Here is a 12,692-nt window from a genome sequence, read left to right on the forward strand (position 1 = left end):
CAGGTACATCATGAACAGGGCAACTGTAACCGTTTCCATGGAAACGTGAGTGCAGTGTGTAATACTGTAAAAGAAACTTGTACTGATGAAATCAGCATGTGGATAGTATTCAGTTTAGTGTTCAGTTCACTGGACAAACAGAACATTCTAGTAGAGGAAACATTCAGGGTCAACTAAAGAAATAGGACAAACCTGAAATGTGGATATAAGGAACATTTCCAGGCTCCACTGCCGTCCTGAAAAACATCTCAACATTCTGACCACCATTGTTTCCATGAGGTCAAAGGAACTTTTCATTTGGAGGGCAGAGACTTTTTATATGAGACACTAACTTTGTTTTGAAGCACGACTTCAATGTTTTGAGTGAGTTCTGACCTTTTGCAGGTGAGTTATGGTGTTGTGTTGGAACATGGAAGCTATTTAGACAAATCAGGTTCTGAGAATATTAACAAAGTTTCAAGAGATGAGCCAAAGAAATTGAAATAAACTGTAACACCAGAACACATGTTTAGAACACCACAGCCTGCAGCAGTGACACACAGCAACATTACTGATGATGTCATAGATGATGTCACTGAGGGGCTTACCTGAGCAGGTGAGTTTCAGGATGGAGGAAGAGGAATCTGATGCTGCACACTCCCTCAGAGTGGATCCAGAATGAACACAGTCAGACCTGATCCACCACACAGGTCTTCTTGAGGACTCCTTTCTCCGTCCTACAGAAACAGCAGAGCCACAGTCCAGCTCTCTACAGACAACAGCTGCTTCCTTCAGGGTCCAGTCATAGCCATCCACTGGTCTCCAGTCTCCCTGTCTCACCTCCAGTGTTCCAGCACAGCGACTGGCTCCTCCCACCAACCTGACATCATCAGGCTCTGAACAGAAAGAAGAGAGTCGTCAGTGAAAGAAGTGAAGATTCTGCTTTCTTTCTCTCTTGTTCATTTCTCTATTTACCTGTTGAGTTGTGATTTCCTTCAACCTGGAGTCCTGGAGAAACACAAACATAGATATTGTTTTCATTCAATGAAATAAAATCAACAAACATGTTTTCAAATGATGTTGAAGAGAGCGAATATCTGGTCGATGTGACCACTGCTCTTTGAAAGTCCTGTTTGTGTCCACTCCTGCATCCATCCTTCTGAGGACAAGCAGATGATGGAGGGAGACAGGAGAGAGACAGACAGCAGGTGATGGAGGGAGACAGGAGAGAGACAGACAGCAGATGATGGAGGGAGACAGGAGAGAGACAGACAGCAGATGATGGAGGGAGACAAGAGAGACAGACAGCAGATGATGGAGGGAGACAAGAGAGAGACAGACAGCAGATGATGGAGGGAGACAGGAGAGAGACAGACAGCAGATGATGGAGGGAGACAAGAGAGAGAGAGATAGCAGATGATGGAGGGAGACAGGAGAAAGACAGACAGCAGATGATGGAGGGAGACAGGAGAGAGACAGACAGCAGATGATGGAGGGAGACAGGAGAGAGACAGACAGCAGATGATGGAGGGAGACAGGAGAGAGACAGACAGCAGGTGATGGAGGGAGACGAGAGAGACAGATAGCAGGTGATGGAGGGAGACAGGAGAGAGACAGACAGCTTAGCTTCTTTTTAAGTTGTGATTTAGAGAAAATGGGCCTGCAGCCATATAAACTACATTAATTAGTTAAAGTTAACATTAATGTTAGCTTAACCCATTTAATCCCACATTTTTCCCAGACATGGAAATATCCAAATCATATGTCATTACTAACCCTTTTCAATAATCAATCATTACTTTTGAAAATCTTCATGGAAAATTAGGTGAAAAGTGTGTTTTATGGTCACAAAGGTGACCGGTGGGATAATGTCTATGTTAGCATATTTCTCCTTCACAGTCTTATAAAATACTTCTAAAATGTAAAACTCTGTTTCTGGCAGCATCTCCATCATCACCACTAAAATACTTCATCACATGCTAGTGTAACTATTTTACATATCAAAAGTCCTCATACATCACCGATATGAATACAGAAAGCAAACTCAAAACATCTCCTTTATTGTAACATTGTGACTTTTGGAAAATGTATTGAAACCTTCATGTTCTAACTTTGTTGTAACATTTTATCTTGTACTTTAGTTCAATATTACTTTAGTGCATTCATTGTAACATTGTAATATTTAATCTGTAGACCAGTCACATGATTCATTTACAATATAGGGGTTATTCAGGATAGAGGTATTCTGCATTCAAGAAGAGGAAAGCATCAAACTAAACTTTGATATATACATGTATATATGTATGTGTGTGTGTGTGTGTGTGTTTGTGTGTGTGTGTGTGTGTGTGTGTGTGTGTGTGTGTGTGTGTGTGTCTCCCCCTCATAGTCCATATCTGACCCATCACTATCACCATCACTGAGGACAGCATCTTTCTCATGTTGAGGGCTAGCTGTAATATTGCATGCCTTGTGTGGGCGGGCCCCTCGGTCCAACATATGCAGCATGTTAGTGTGTGTAAGTTCAACTAGAAGACAGAAGAGAAAGTTAGGTAGAACAACAACTCTGTATGTGTACAAGTTGAAGAATGCCCTGTCTTCTCATGATAGGATTACTTGTTCATGTCCTTAACACAATCATGTCTGATCACTAATGTCACTTATTAATCATCTAGTTTCTTTGATCGTCTGTTATACTTCTCTATGAGTCGTATCTTCCCATCTTTTTTTTCTTATTTAATTAATGACATGTTTCTGTTTGTGTCCGTGTGTTTCTGTTCAATGTTTTGTCTTAATTGTGTTTTCATTGTATTCATGTTGTTCGGGACCCCCTGGAAAACGAGATGGTACATCCCAAGGGCTTATTCCTAATAAAGAACTCCAAACAAGTACATGTACATCTAGATACTGTACATTGTGTTATCCCACTGGTCACAACATGTTTCTTCATTCTGTGACTTCAGTGAACAGAGTTGAGTGATTGTAAATACATATATCAATACTAAACATCTTAAAGATTATGTGTACCAGAAATATTAGTCTTATCTTCATATTAACATACTTTACTAAGCTTGTTTTGTCGGAGCTTTCATGCAGCCATCCTCCTCCAAAGGTGCAACCAGGAAGTAATCAGCTCTGGTCATGTGACATTTACACTAAACATGCAACACTGCACATATGTCATTGAGAGGTTTTATTACTTCAATACTTTCTGGAAATGGATCGATACAATATTCAGTAATGTTTTTAGGACCTGGTAACTGAAAATGTTTTCATGGTCACTATAGTGACCGATGGGATTAAATTTAAAGTGCACAGTTTAACCAATGTTAATGTTATTTAATTTACCTGACAATGTTCCTCTCTCAGCCTGAACCATCATAATATCAAATAAAAAGGATACAAATTATGATCTCTGGCTCCATTTGAATCAGATCAGTTAGTTACGTCTTCTTTGTGCTTTAGGGTCAACAGCAGCTGGTTGCTAAGCGACGGGAGCAGCAAAGTGTAAGGGCGGGAACAGCAGGTGACTCAAACAGGAAGTCCTCTGTAGATCAGACCGTCTCGGCCTTCATGTTCTACGTCAGCTGTGTTCTCTGAAGGATGAGTCGCTGAATTTAGACACAACTATTGTGTTTCCTGTGACCCCTCCACAATAAAAGTTTATGTAGTTGAGGTGTTTTAATGTGAAGCAGCAGCATTTAATTGCAGCTCTGACACAGAGTGAACAGGAAACAGTGAGGATGATCAATCAGATGGACTTACACACAGTAACACTGATCACATGCTGCATCGTTTGTCACAAGTCTGAATATATGGCGGACTAACAACACCAACCGCTGCACAGAGAGATGCTTACTGAATATACATACAGTGATTGTAGAAATAATACATGTAACCACTTCAAAACATTCATTTCACAAATACTTATTTACAACAATGATAACTGCAGCTTAGAAAAACATAAGTAGACACTGGCTGCAGCCCAACTCTCCCACAGTAGAAGAATGGACAGATATGATTAATGATAGATACTGAATGGGAAGAAAATCACCTTTTCACTTCATATACAAATGGATAAATTCACAAAAATATGGTCAAAATGGGTCTCCTTCATGAAAAGACACAGACGGATCTAAGGGAAGTAACGGATTAAATATGAAAGTGTCCTCAGCTAATTGAACGGTCATTTTAAAAGCTGATAGACAATCTCCCTACAAAGGTGTTTCCTCTTTTCATGTATTATTTTCCCACACACCCCTGCTCTATTTCACTTGTTCTAATGTTGGGAAAAACCTGATTCTTATCCCCTCCTCTCCAATGTTTTATTTTTATAGTTATATATAATTATCCATGTACATGTGTACACAATCCATTTATAAAAATGAATATATTATTGGTTTCACAGTCGTTGGAAAATAGCATGTCATTTGAACCCCAGCTGTAATTCAGTCTGTCAGCCGCTAGAGGGAGCTAGAGGGCCATCAATCCGACCGTCCGAATACACGGAAGTACATCGCTCATGTGAAGAGATGCACAAAGATGCTCCTGAAGTACAACGCTGAAATCTAAAAACTGCAGTTTAAGAGCAGCAGATAACTTTACAGAGGATAACATGTTTGAGAAATATAATTTAAAAATGTTATGGAATGTAAGGGCAGAGAAGAAAATACAAAGAGATATGTTTACACTGAAATAATATATGACTCAGTAATGTTTGTTTCTGTGTGAAGTTCACAACATTTTTCTTATGAAAATAGAAAAGTAGTTGTTGAAATATGGATTTTTCTGAAAAATAGATATGTAAATGGTAAAATGTTGATTTTTCTCATGAAAATATTAATGTTAAAAATGTTGGCCCACTAGGGAGCCTTGTCTGGGTCATGTGTTCTTGAGAGCCAAATCATCTGTATTTTTTTTAAATTGGTATAATAAACTTTGATTGCTAGTATATATGTTGTTGTATTTATTAAATGAGTGAGCTATAGTAGGCCAATGAAGTGACAAGGTTATAATGGTGGAAGTGTATGGTGATATATCTGGCCCTCTGGTCGTGAGGTGAACATTTGTGTGTCCCTCCCTTTCATCAAAGCTGCCCTCCCTGTTCTGGATGAACTGCTTTTTACTTCCCTGTGATCAAAAGCAAGGAAAACATGATTGATGTATGAAATACTCTGAAAAAACAAACAAACAAGAAATAATAAATGACTGAAATAGAATGAAAACCTCTGATTGGATGAAAATCCCGTGAGTGGAGCCTGGCGGTGTTGATGTATGTGAGCAGTTTACTTCCCTGTAGGGCTGTCAAAATTACTCTAAAATGACGTTCAAATATTCCCTTTAAAAAAACACATATATTCAAACATATTCAAATTTCTGGTTGTGCATTAGGCACGTCAATAACAGGACAAATTAATACAACGAGACATAACTACTTGTATTGGTAATTTATTTAAGTTTAAACATATTCAACAACATATTACCTACAAAAATAAGGAAATGAACTGATGGACAAGCAGACCTCTCTCTCTCTCTCTCACGCTCTCTCTCTCTCTCTTCCTCTCTCTCTCTCACGCTCTCTCTCTCTCTCTCCCTCCCTCCCTCCCTCACTCTCTCACCCCCTCCCTCTCTCTCCCTCTCTCTCTCTCTCTCTCTCCCTCTCTCTCCCTCTCACGCTCTCTCTCTCTCTCTCCCTCCCTCCCTCCACATATCGGTTTAAATGAACGACAACAAGAAACAAATGCTGATCAAGAGTTTAGAGCAATTTAAGGTCGTGATTCTTGTCCTAAATATGTCAGGCTTCATTCAGTGGTTGAAACAAATATTATTAACATTAATTGAAGTTGCCACTGTTTTTTAACGTATGATTCAAAATAATTTTCACATTCGAAATTCTGTTTTTAACAACTATTCGAATATATATTGGAATTTAGAATATTTGTCGACAGCCCTACTTCCCTGTGATCAAAAGCAAGGAAAACATGATTGATGTATGTAATACATACTAAAAAAGAAATAATAAATGACTGAAATGGAATGAAAACCTCTGATTGGATGAAAACCCCGTGGAGTGGAGCCTGGCGGGGTTGATGTATGTGAGCAGTTTGTTCTCATTTAGAGATCCAACACAAATAATATCACATCATCTTTAAAGCAGAGTCCTACCTGAGATCCACAGCAACAGCACCAGCACCAACAGGGGGTCCATGATGTGCAGGTAGACCGTCTGTCTGCCCGCCTGTCTGTCTCTGCTCTGATAAAGACCTGCGCTGTCCTCAATGTAGATCTGTGTACAGGAAGAGGTGGAGCTTTACTCTTTACTTAAAAACATTTCTCAGAACTGCATTTCTGGGAAACTAAAAAACTTTTAATCGGACAAGAATCTACCTACTGAGGACATATTATATGACTGTTACTATGACAACCAGGAAACCACTTAGATGTTCTTATGAGATTAATGCTGTCAGTGTGGTCTTATTATTTCCGCTCGATGTTTCAACAACAAGTCTTTCAGAGGAGACTGGATTACAGCTTATATTAACTGTTGATGGATCTATTGAATGTTTTAGTAATCAATCATTGAGTCTATAAAACACCAGTAAACGGTATAAAATGTGCAGCCCAGTCTGTCAGAATCCGAGGTGAAGTCTTTAAATGTCTTGTTTTGTCCGACCAACAGTCCAAAAGCCAAAGAGATTCAGTGGATGTGGATCTCTGCAGGAAGCTCCGAGCTGTCCATTCCTGTTGGATTCCTTCTAACTTCTGAATTCAAACATCGTCCCTCAAACTCGTAGCAGGAAAATGATGATGAGAAACGGTGCAGGATGATATTTGAGTGTTTCAGTGTGTCGTCTCCTTGTTGACTGCAGTCTGTGTGTAACTGCTGCTGTAACTGACTGTGTCTCAGTCAGTTCACTGACATCATGTTTCAGTCTGACTTTGACTTTCATTCGTCCTTCATAAAGCAGCAGGATGTTTTCAGCTCTGCTGCTTTCTTTATTCAGAACACCTCATATTTTATTGCTCTGGAGGCTCATTTTATTCTGAACCTGTAAATCTGTTTGTGTTATTTTAGCTGCATTCGGCCTCCAGAGGGGTTCCACCTTTGTCACGGCCTCCTGCACCGCTTTAATCTGGCGCTCAAATACAAAACAACTTTGACAGGTACGGTGGCTGAGGAGGAACATACAGGGTGAACTTTACAATAGTGATCCAGCGCTTTATCAATACATTACAACCAGAATCAAAGAGAGGGAGTGAGGGGGGCTCACAGTCTGGTTATGGGACCAGCTGGTCATAAACTGATTCACGGTGAACCTTTGCTGAACAACATGAACAGCTTCATGAACACAATTCAATAACATCCATGAATATAGGCCAGAGATCTTCAACATGGGGTCCTGGACCCATAGGGGGTCCACGGATTTCCAGCAGGGGGTCCCCAACATTATTTGATCCCAAACCTTTTTTCTTACAAAATTAAAAATATGTTCAAAAATACACATTAACATTAATACAACATCTAATAAGCAAATATAAATGTTAATTGTTGTGTAAATGTGAAATTGTGATGTAGAAATGCCAATATAGATTTACAACATGTTCTGTAAATATATATTTCTGTCAACAATTATTATTTTAATGGCTAAGCATTGCATACATACATCATTACAAAGTACCTGTATACATGGCACTATAGGCTGCACTACACATTATTATTGGCCCGGCTTAATAAGGAACATGATTAATATGATATGTAATAGGGGGCCCTCCACCGTGTCACTATCAGCCAAGGGGCCCTTGGCCTGGAAAACGTTGAAGACCTCTGATATGAATGAATGTAAAAATATGGTCACACTGTTTAAATAATGACAGTAGGCTACTTCACTGGATGGAAACTTGGAATGAGCAGTGGGATAACCGGAATGAACACATTAGTTTCCCAACAAAGTGACTGAGATACAGATAAGACTGATAGATCCTGGATCTTAGCCCGGTCTGGAGCAGGCTAGCTCCACAGGATACATCTCCATGGTGACCGATGCCATGACATGAGACATACTTTCATGGAACTGGATCAAGGCTAACTTCAGCCAGGATCTGGACCTCTGGACTCTGAACCTAACCCCGGACTCTGAACCTGACCCCGGACTCTGAACCTGACCTACGAGTCACCATGGCAACCAGGAGAGTTAGAGATATTACTTTTGTGTTTATGGAGAAAACAAGCTCATCCTTAGAAAGCGGAGCAACACAGCTGCAGCAACGGAGCAATAGTTGGTCTGGGAAGCAAATGTAGACCGAATTAAATAGTCATTTGATTTCAAAGTGAATAACATTTTCTTTTTAGGTCCACAGCGCAGTACAGCGGTGTAACGGTAAGCAACGCTGACTAATACAAACCCGACTGAGGTTCAGTTCCTGTTGGTCATGGCTGAAAGTTGTGGAAATAAAAAGAAGAGTTTTGATTTAGGTTTAATCCCACAGACACAAAAAGAATGTGGCTGCAGCTGAAAATGAAGCATAAGAATATTGTTTAGCCTAAGACATGGTTTTAATCATATTTCACATATTAAACAGAGTTAATATCAGTGGCTATTTCTACTTCCAACAGAACGCTGCTTCAACACACAGAAATGTCCTTAAACATTTCAGAAAACTCCCGTTTGCAAAAAAACCTAAGAGTTCTGCAAAGAATCTGGTCTGAGATTACGATATGAAATAAAGAAATGGAAGGCTGGAGAATATTGTTCAGATGTGTGATGGATGGTGAGGTAAAACTGAAGAGTTCTACTAAGTAATCAACATCCTCTCCAGACGCGAGGCTGCTAGAATCACTTGTGCTTCCATATCGATGGTTGACGAGGAAAGGACTCTGCAAGTTTCCACAGCTGGTTCAGGATCAGCAAAATGGAGGAGACAGATTGGGAGAAACTCAGTCTGTTGAAGAAAACCTGCCAGCGAGCAGGTTAGCTTCACAGAGTCAGTTACCATGGTAACAGTTTACTGATAAGGAAACGTCAGCCTGTTAAAGCCTGAACGTATTAAGTGTATGTTGTAATAACAGCTGAGTGGAAGGAGAGGCGGTTTGAGGGGGAAGGGGGTGGAGCTGCTGATACAGCTGATAACGACACACACGTGCACGCGCTAGTGCTCGAGACGGCAGAGTGTGTGCAATCAGGAAGTAAGCATCGACACACAGGCACGCCGTCCAAGTTTACCTCCGGCCTGACTTTTATGATTGACGGGGTTTTTAACCTTTAACGACAACTTTAATCTGCAGAATCAAGATCATTTTAGGTATTTACAAATCAGGGACTTTGTCTGCAAAATATTTTTAAAAATGATACTACAATGGGAGAGGAGATCCTAGACATTTTTCAAAAAGCCTGTAAAAGAAGCTACTTACCAAAACCAGATTATCTAAATGATATTGAAAAGAGACCATTCTCTGAATATTAAAGCAAGATGGAAAGCCGAGCTTCACAAGCTCTCCCTCCTGGAGAGAACGGGACTCCATTATTCTGAACTCAGCACAAAATACTCACTTCTCTAATCACTCTGCTTGCTGGAGGTCCTGTTGAAGCATCTTCACATTTCCTGGAATCGCCCTTCTGTGGCTCCATTTTGGTGTCCATGGTGTCCTGGAAGCAGTTTTTAAGATGAAAGTCTATTTTAGTGTTTAAATCTTGTACCTGGGTGATCTAGAAGGGCTTCACTGTGCAAAGTGTGATACATATTAGTTGAGGGTGTTATTAATGGCATGTAAAAAGACTTTGACCTCACTGTAAGACATTTCAAGCTGGCAATTTGCAATTTAAGTTTATTTTTAAACAATTTAGGTGATTTTGATGTCTTTGTTTGCGTTGAGATTTAAATAAAGAAAAAACATTCATCTTTAGCTTTTTTCTCTCCTTTTTTCTTATCTTTATTGCTTTTTATAGTCATATATGTGTATATGGGAACTGTATACAATGTTAATTTTTATCCGATTACTCGATAAACCGATGGAATAATCGGTAGATTACTCGATTACAAAAAGATCTGATAGCTGCAGCCCTACTTTTAACCACTAGTTATTACAACTTCATACTATCAGTTAAAACAAATAATTGTTTTACATTATAAATGCCAGAAAACTTCCCTTACCGAGTCACACAAACACACGTCTGCATTATTGTAACTCACCATCTCAAGTTAAAACAACTTGAATATGTTTATATGACTTCCCATTTCAAGTTAAGATTTATATTCCAAATGACTTTCGACTAACATGTAGAAGTTAACTTGACTGACAATTATTGCAGTGTATCTGTTCAAAGATTGGGTTGTAAAGCGGCAGAACATTTCCAGTACATTTTCTGAAGACTTTCCATGGGAAGTTACGCTGGGGAATTTGGGAAATATTCATATATTATATTTGCACTTTACAATATGCAGCTGCAGTTTTGTGGCATTCTTCACGTATGTCTTTTCACAATATTTACACACAAAGACTTTCCTTGAACATTAGCTTGTGTGAAATCGGATGGTACACGTGGCATTTCTCGGTAGAATAAGATAACAGTATTCATACTCTCAAGTGTACTTGCATGAAATCTGTCCGTTTTAGTCAAAATTATGCTTAAGTACATTTTCCCCAACTATATTAAAAATCCCTGTTCAGGACCAACCTTCAATTTTGTAAATTGCAGGTTTATTCCCATGAATTCCTGATAATTCCCATGGAAAGTTTCCAACTGAAACTTGCATTAAGCAGCCCTGTGACGTCACTGCTCCTCTCCTGTCAGCCTCTCTGCTGCTGTGAAGACACACAGCGGTGGTAGGGAGGACGGGCTGGTTGTCTCAACCTCAGAGTAACAACAAGTTCACCTGTTTCCAGACGCTTGACGTGAAATTATGACTCAACTGTTTTACCTTCAAACTGACGTTCGTGTTGTTTAATCCGACGTTCCGTTTGTCGTGTAAAACATAACGGAGGACACGAAAAACCCATTCTAACGTTCGGTTTAAATGAATCATTTCACTGTACGACTCCAGTAAACCTGAACCCAAAGTCCGTCTCATTCTCTCCGTGGTCTCTCCGCTTCGCTGTCCGCTCTTCCAGCGCGTCATCCAGCCCGCTGTTCCCCCACAAACACGCAGCAGAGACGGCAGAGACACACGGAGCAGTGAGGGGGGGCGACGCGGCCAAATGTCCGTTCAGAAAAGAGTTTTGAGTTCATAGTCTGCAGCATGCTCCACGTTATCACAAGTAATTAGTGGAATTATATTCATTACCAAAGCATTGGTTCATTAATTATCAAACTTCCTGGACAATAGAATGATTAAGAGAGCGAAGCTGGGAAGTGACCATGGCGGTGACTCAGCCGTGAAACCCGCAGCCACAGTAACATATTAGTACGACGCTGAAGTTGGCTTCCGATTCGCCAGCCTCCGATTCGGCACTTAAGGGGAAAGTTAAGGGGAAATTAACTCATTGTGCAGTGCGACTCTTTGTCCACTGATTGACTGTTTTTTGTGACATTTCTTGATGTGAAAACTTTTTAGACATTTTAGGTAAGACATCAGCTTTGCCTGACACCTACTATTGTATCTGTAAAACTTTTATTTAATTTGTGAAAATGCTAAAGGAGAGATTTTGCCGTTTTTGTTTTATACCAAGACCTCATTAGACCAGGTCCAGATCCAAAACCACTGTGCCTAGACTTCTCAGATCTACGCACATTCTGGAGACTGGAGGGGAATCAGCGACACAGCTGGAGCTGTGGTGAACTGAAGTCAGATTGTAGGAAGTAAACGTGAGAAGAACTATTATCATTTTGATGACTCGCACACATTTAATTACACTCCATATCATACGTTAGATCCGTGTTATCATGATGAACTCCAGCAGTGTTTTTGATGCCTTTTCATGCACTTTTTTTCATAAACACCTTCTTTTAAAATCCAACTCGTATCTTAAATCAAAATAATTGTGAAATATTGAATCAGCGCTGTCACCGCAGGAGGAGGAGGAGGAGACGGCCCGACTGCATGTAATACAGGATACAATAAATACCCTCCATTAGATCCAGTGGCGTGGCGTGGGGAACATTTCCGAGGAAGCCAAGTGAGACACAACCTCGAAGCTGTGTATGTTTTTTACGGGGTGGGAGCAGAAAAACGGATGTTGCAGTTTATATGTTGCTATTTCCCGTGGTCGGATGAACTATTAGAACGCCCAGCATCATTTTACCAGGACTTACACACGCTGAGCTCTCTCTCTCTCTCTCTCTCTCTCTCTCTCTCTCTCTCTCTCTCTCTCTCTCTCTCTCTCTCTTATTATTATTATATGGTTATTGAGGGAGCAGGAATCCTTGTCAAAAAGGAGACAGGGCCAGCAGAATAGCCGCTGTAGCTTGGTGCTACCAGCTAGCCACTCAGTGCGGACGTAATTCTCCTCATTAAAGGTCCGAAAACCTTTCTTTTTTTCCACCAAGGGAGTTCAGCGCAGCTTGGCCTCCTCACAGACAACAGGGTGCAGTAACATGTTTTCAACACTCATTCACCCCGTAACATTTAGAGGGGCGCTGTTTAACACATCATGAAACGCTCAATAATTACTGAAGGGAGACGAGGAGGAGACGACAGACACATCACAGAGGGATTACGTAAACTGTTAAAAAAGTGATTTTATTAAATGATGGTTATATTCTGAAAAAACGGAGGAAGCC

This window comes from Eutrigla gurnardus, assembly GCF_963514095.1.
Source record: "Eutrigla gurnardus genome assembly, chromosome: 24".
NCBI lineage: Eukaryota > Metazoa > Chordata > Actinopteri > Perciformes > Triglidae > Eutrigla > Eutrigla gurnardus.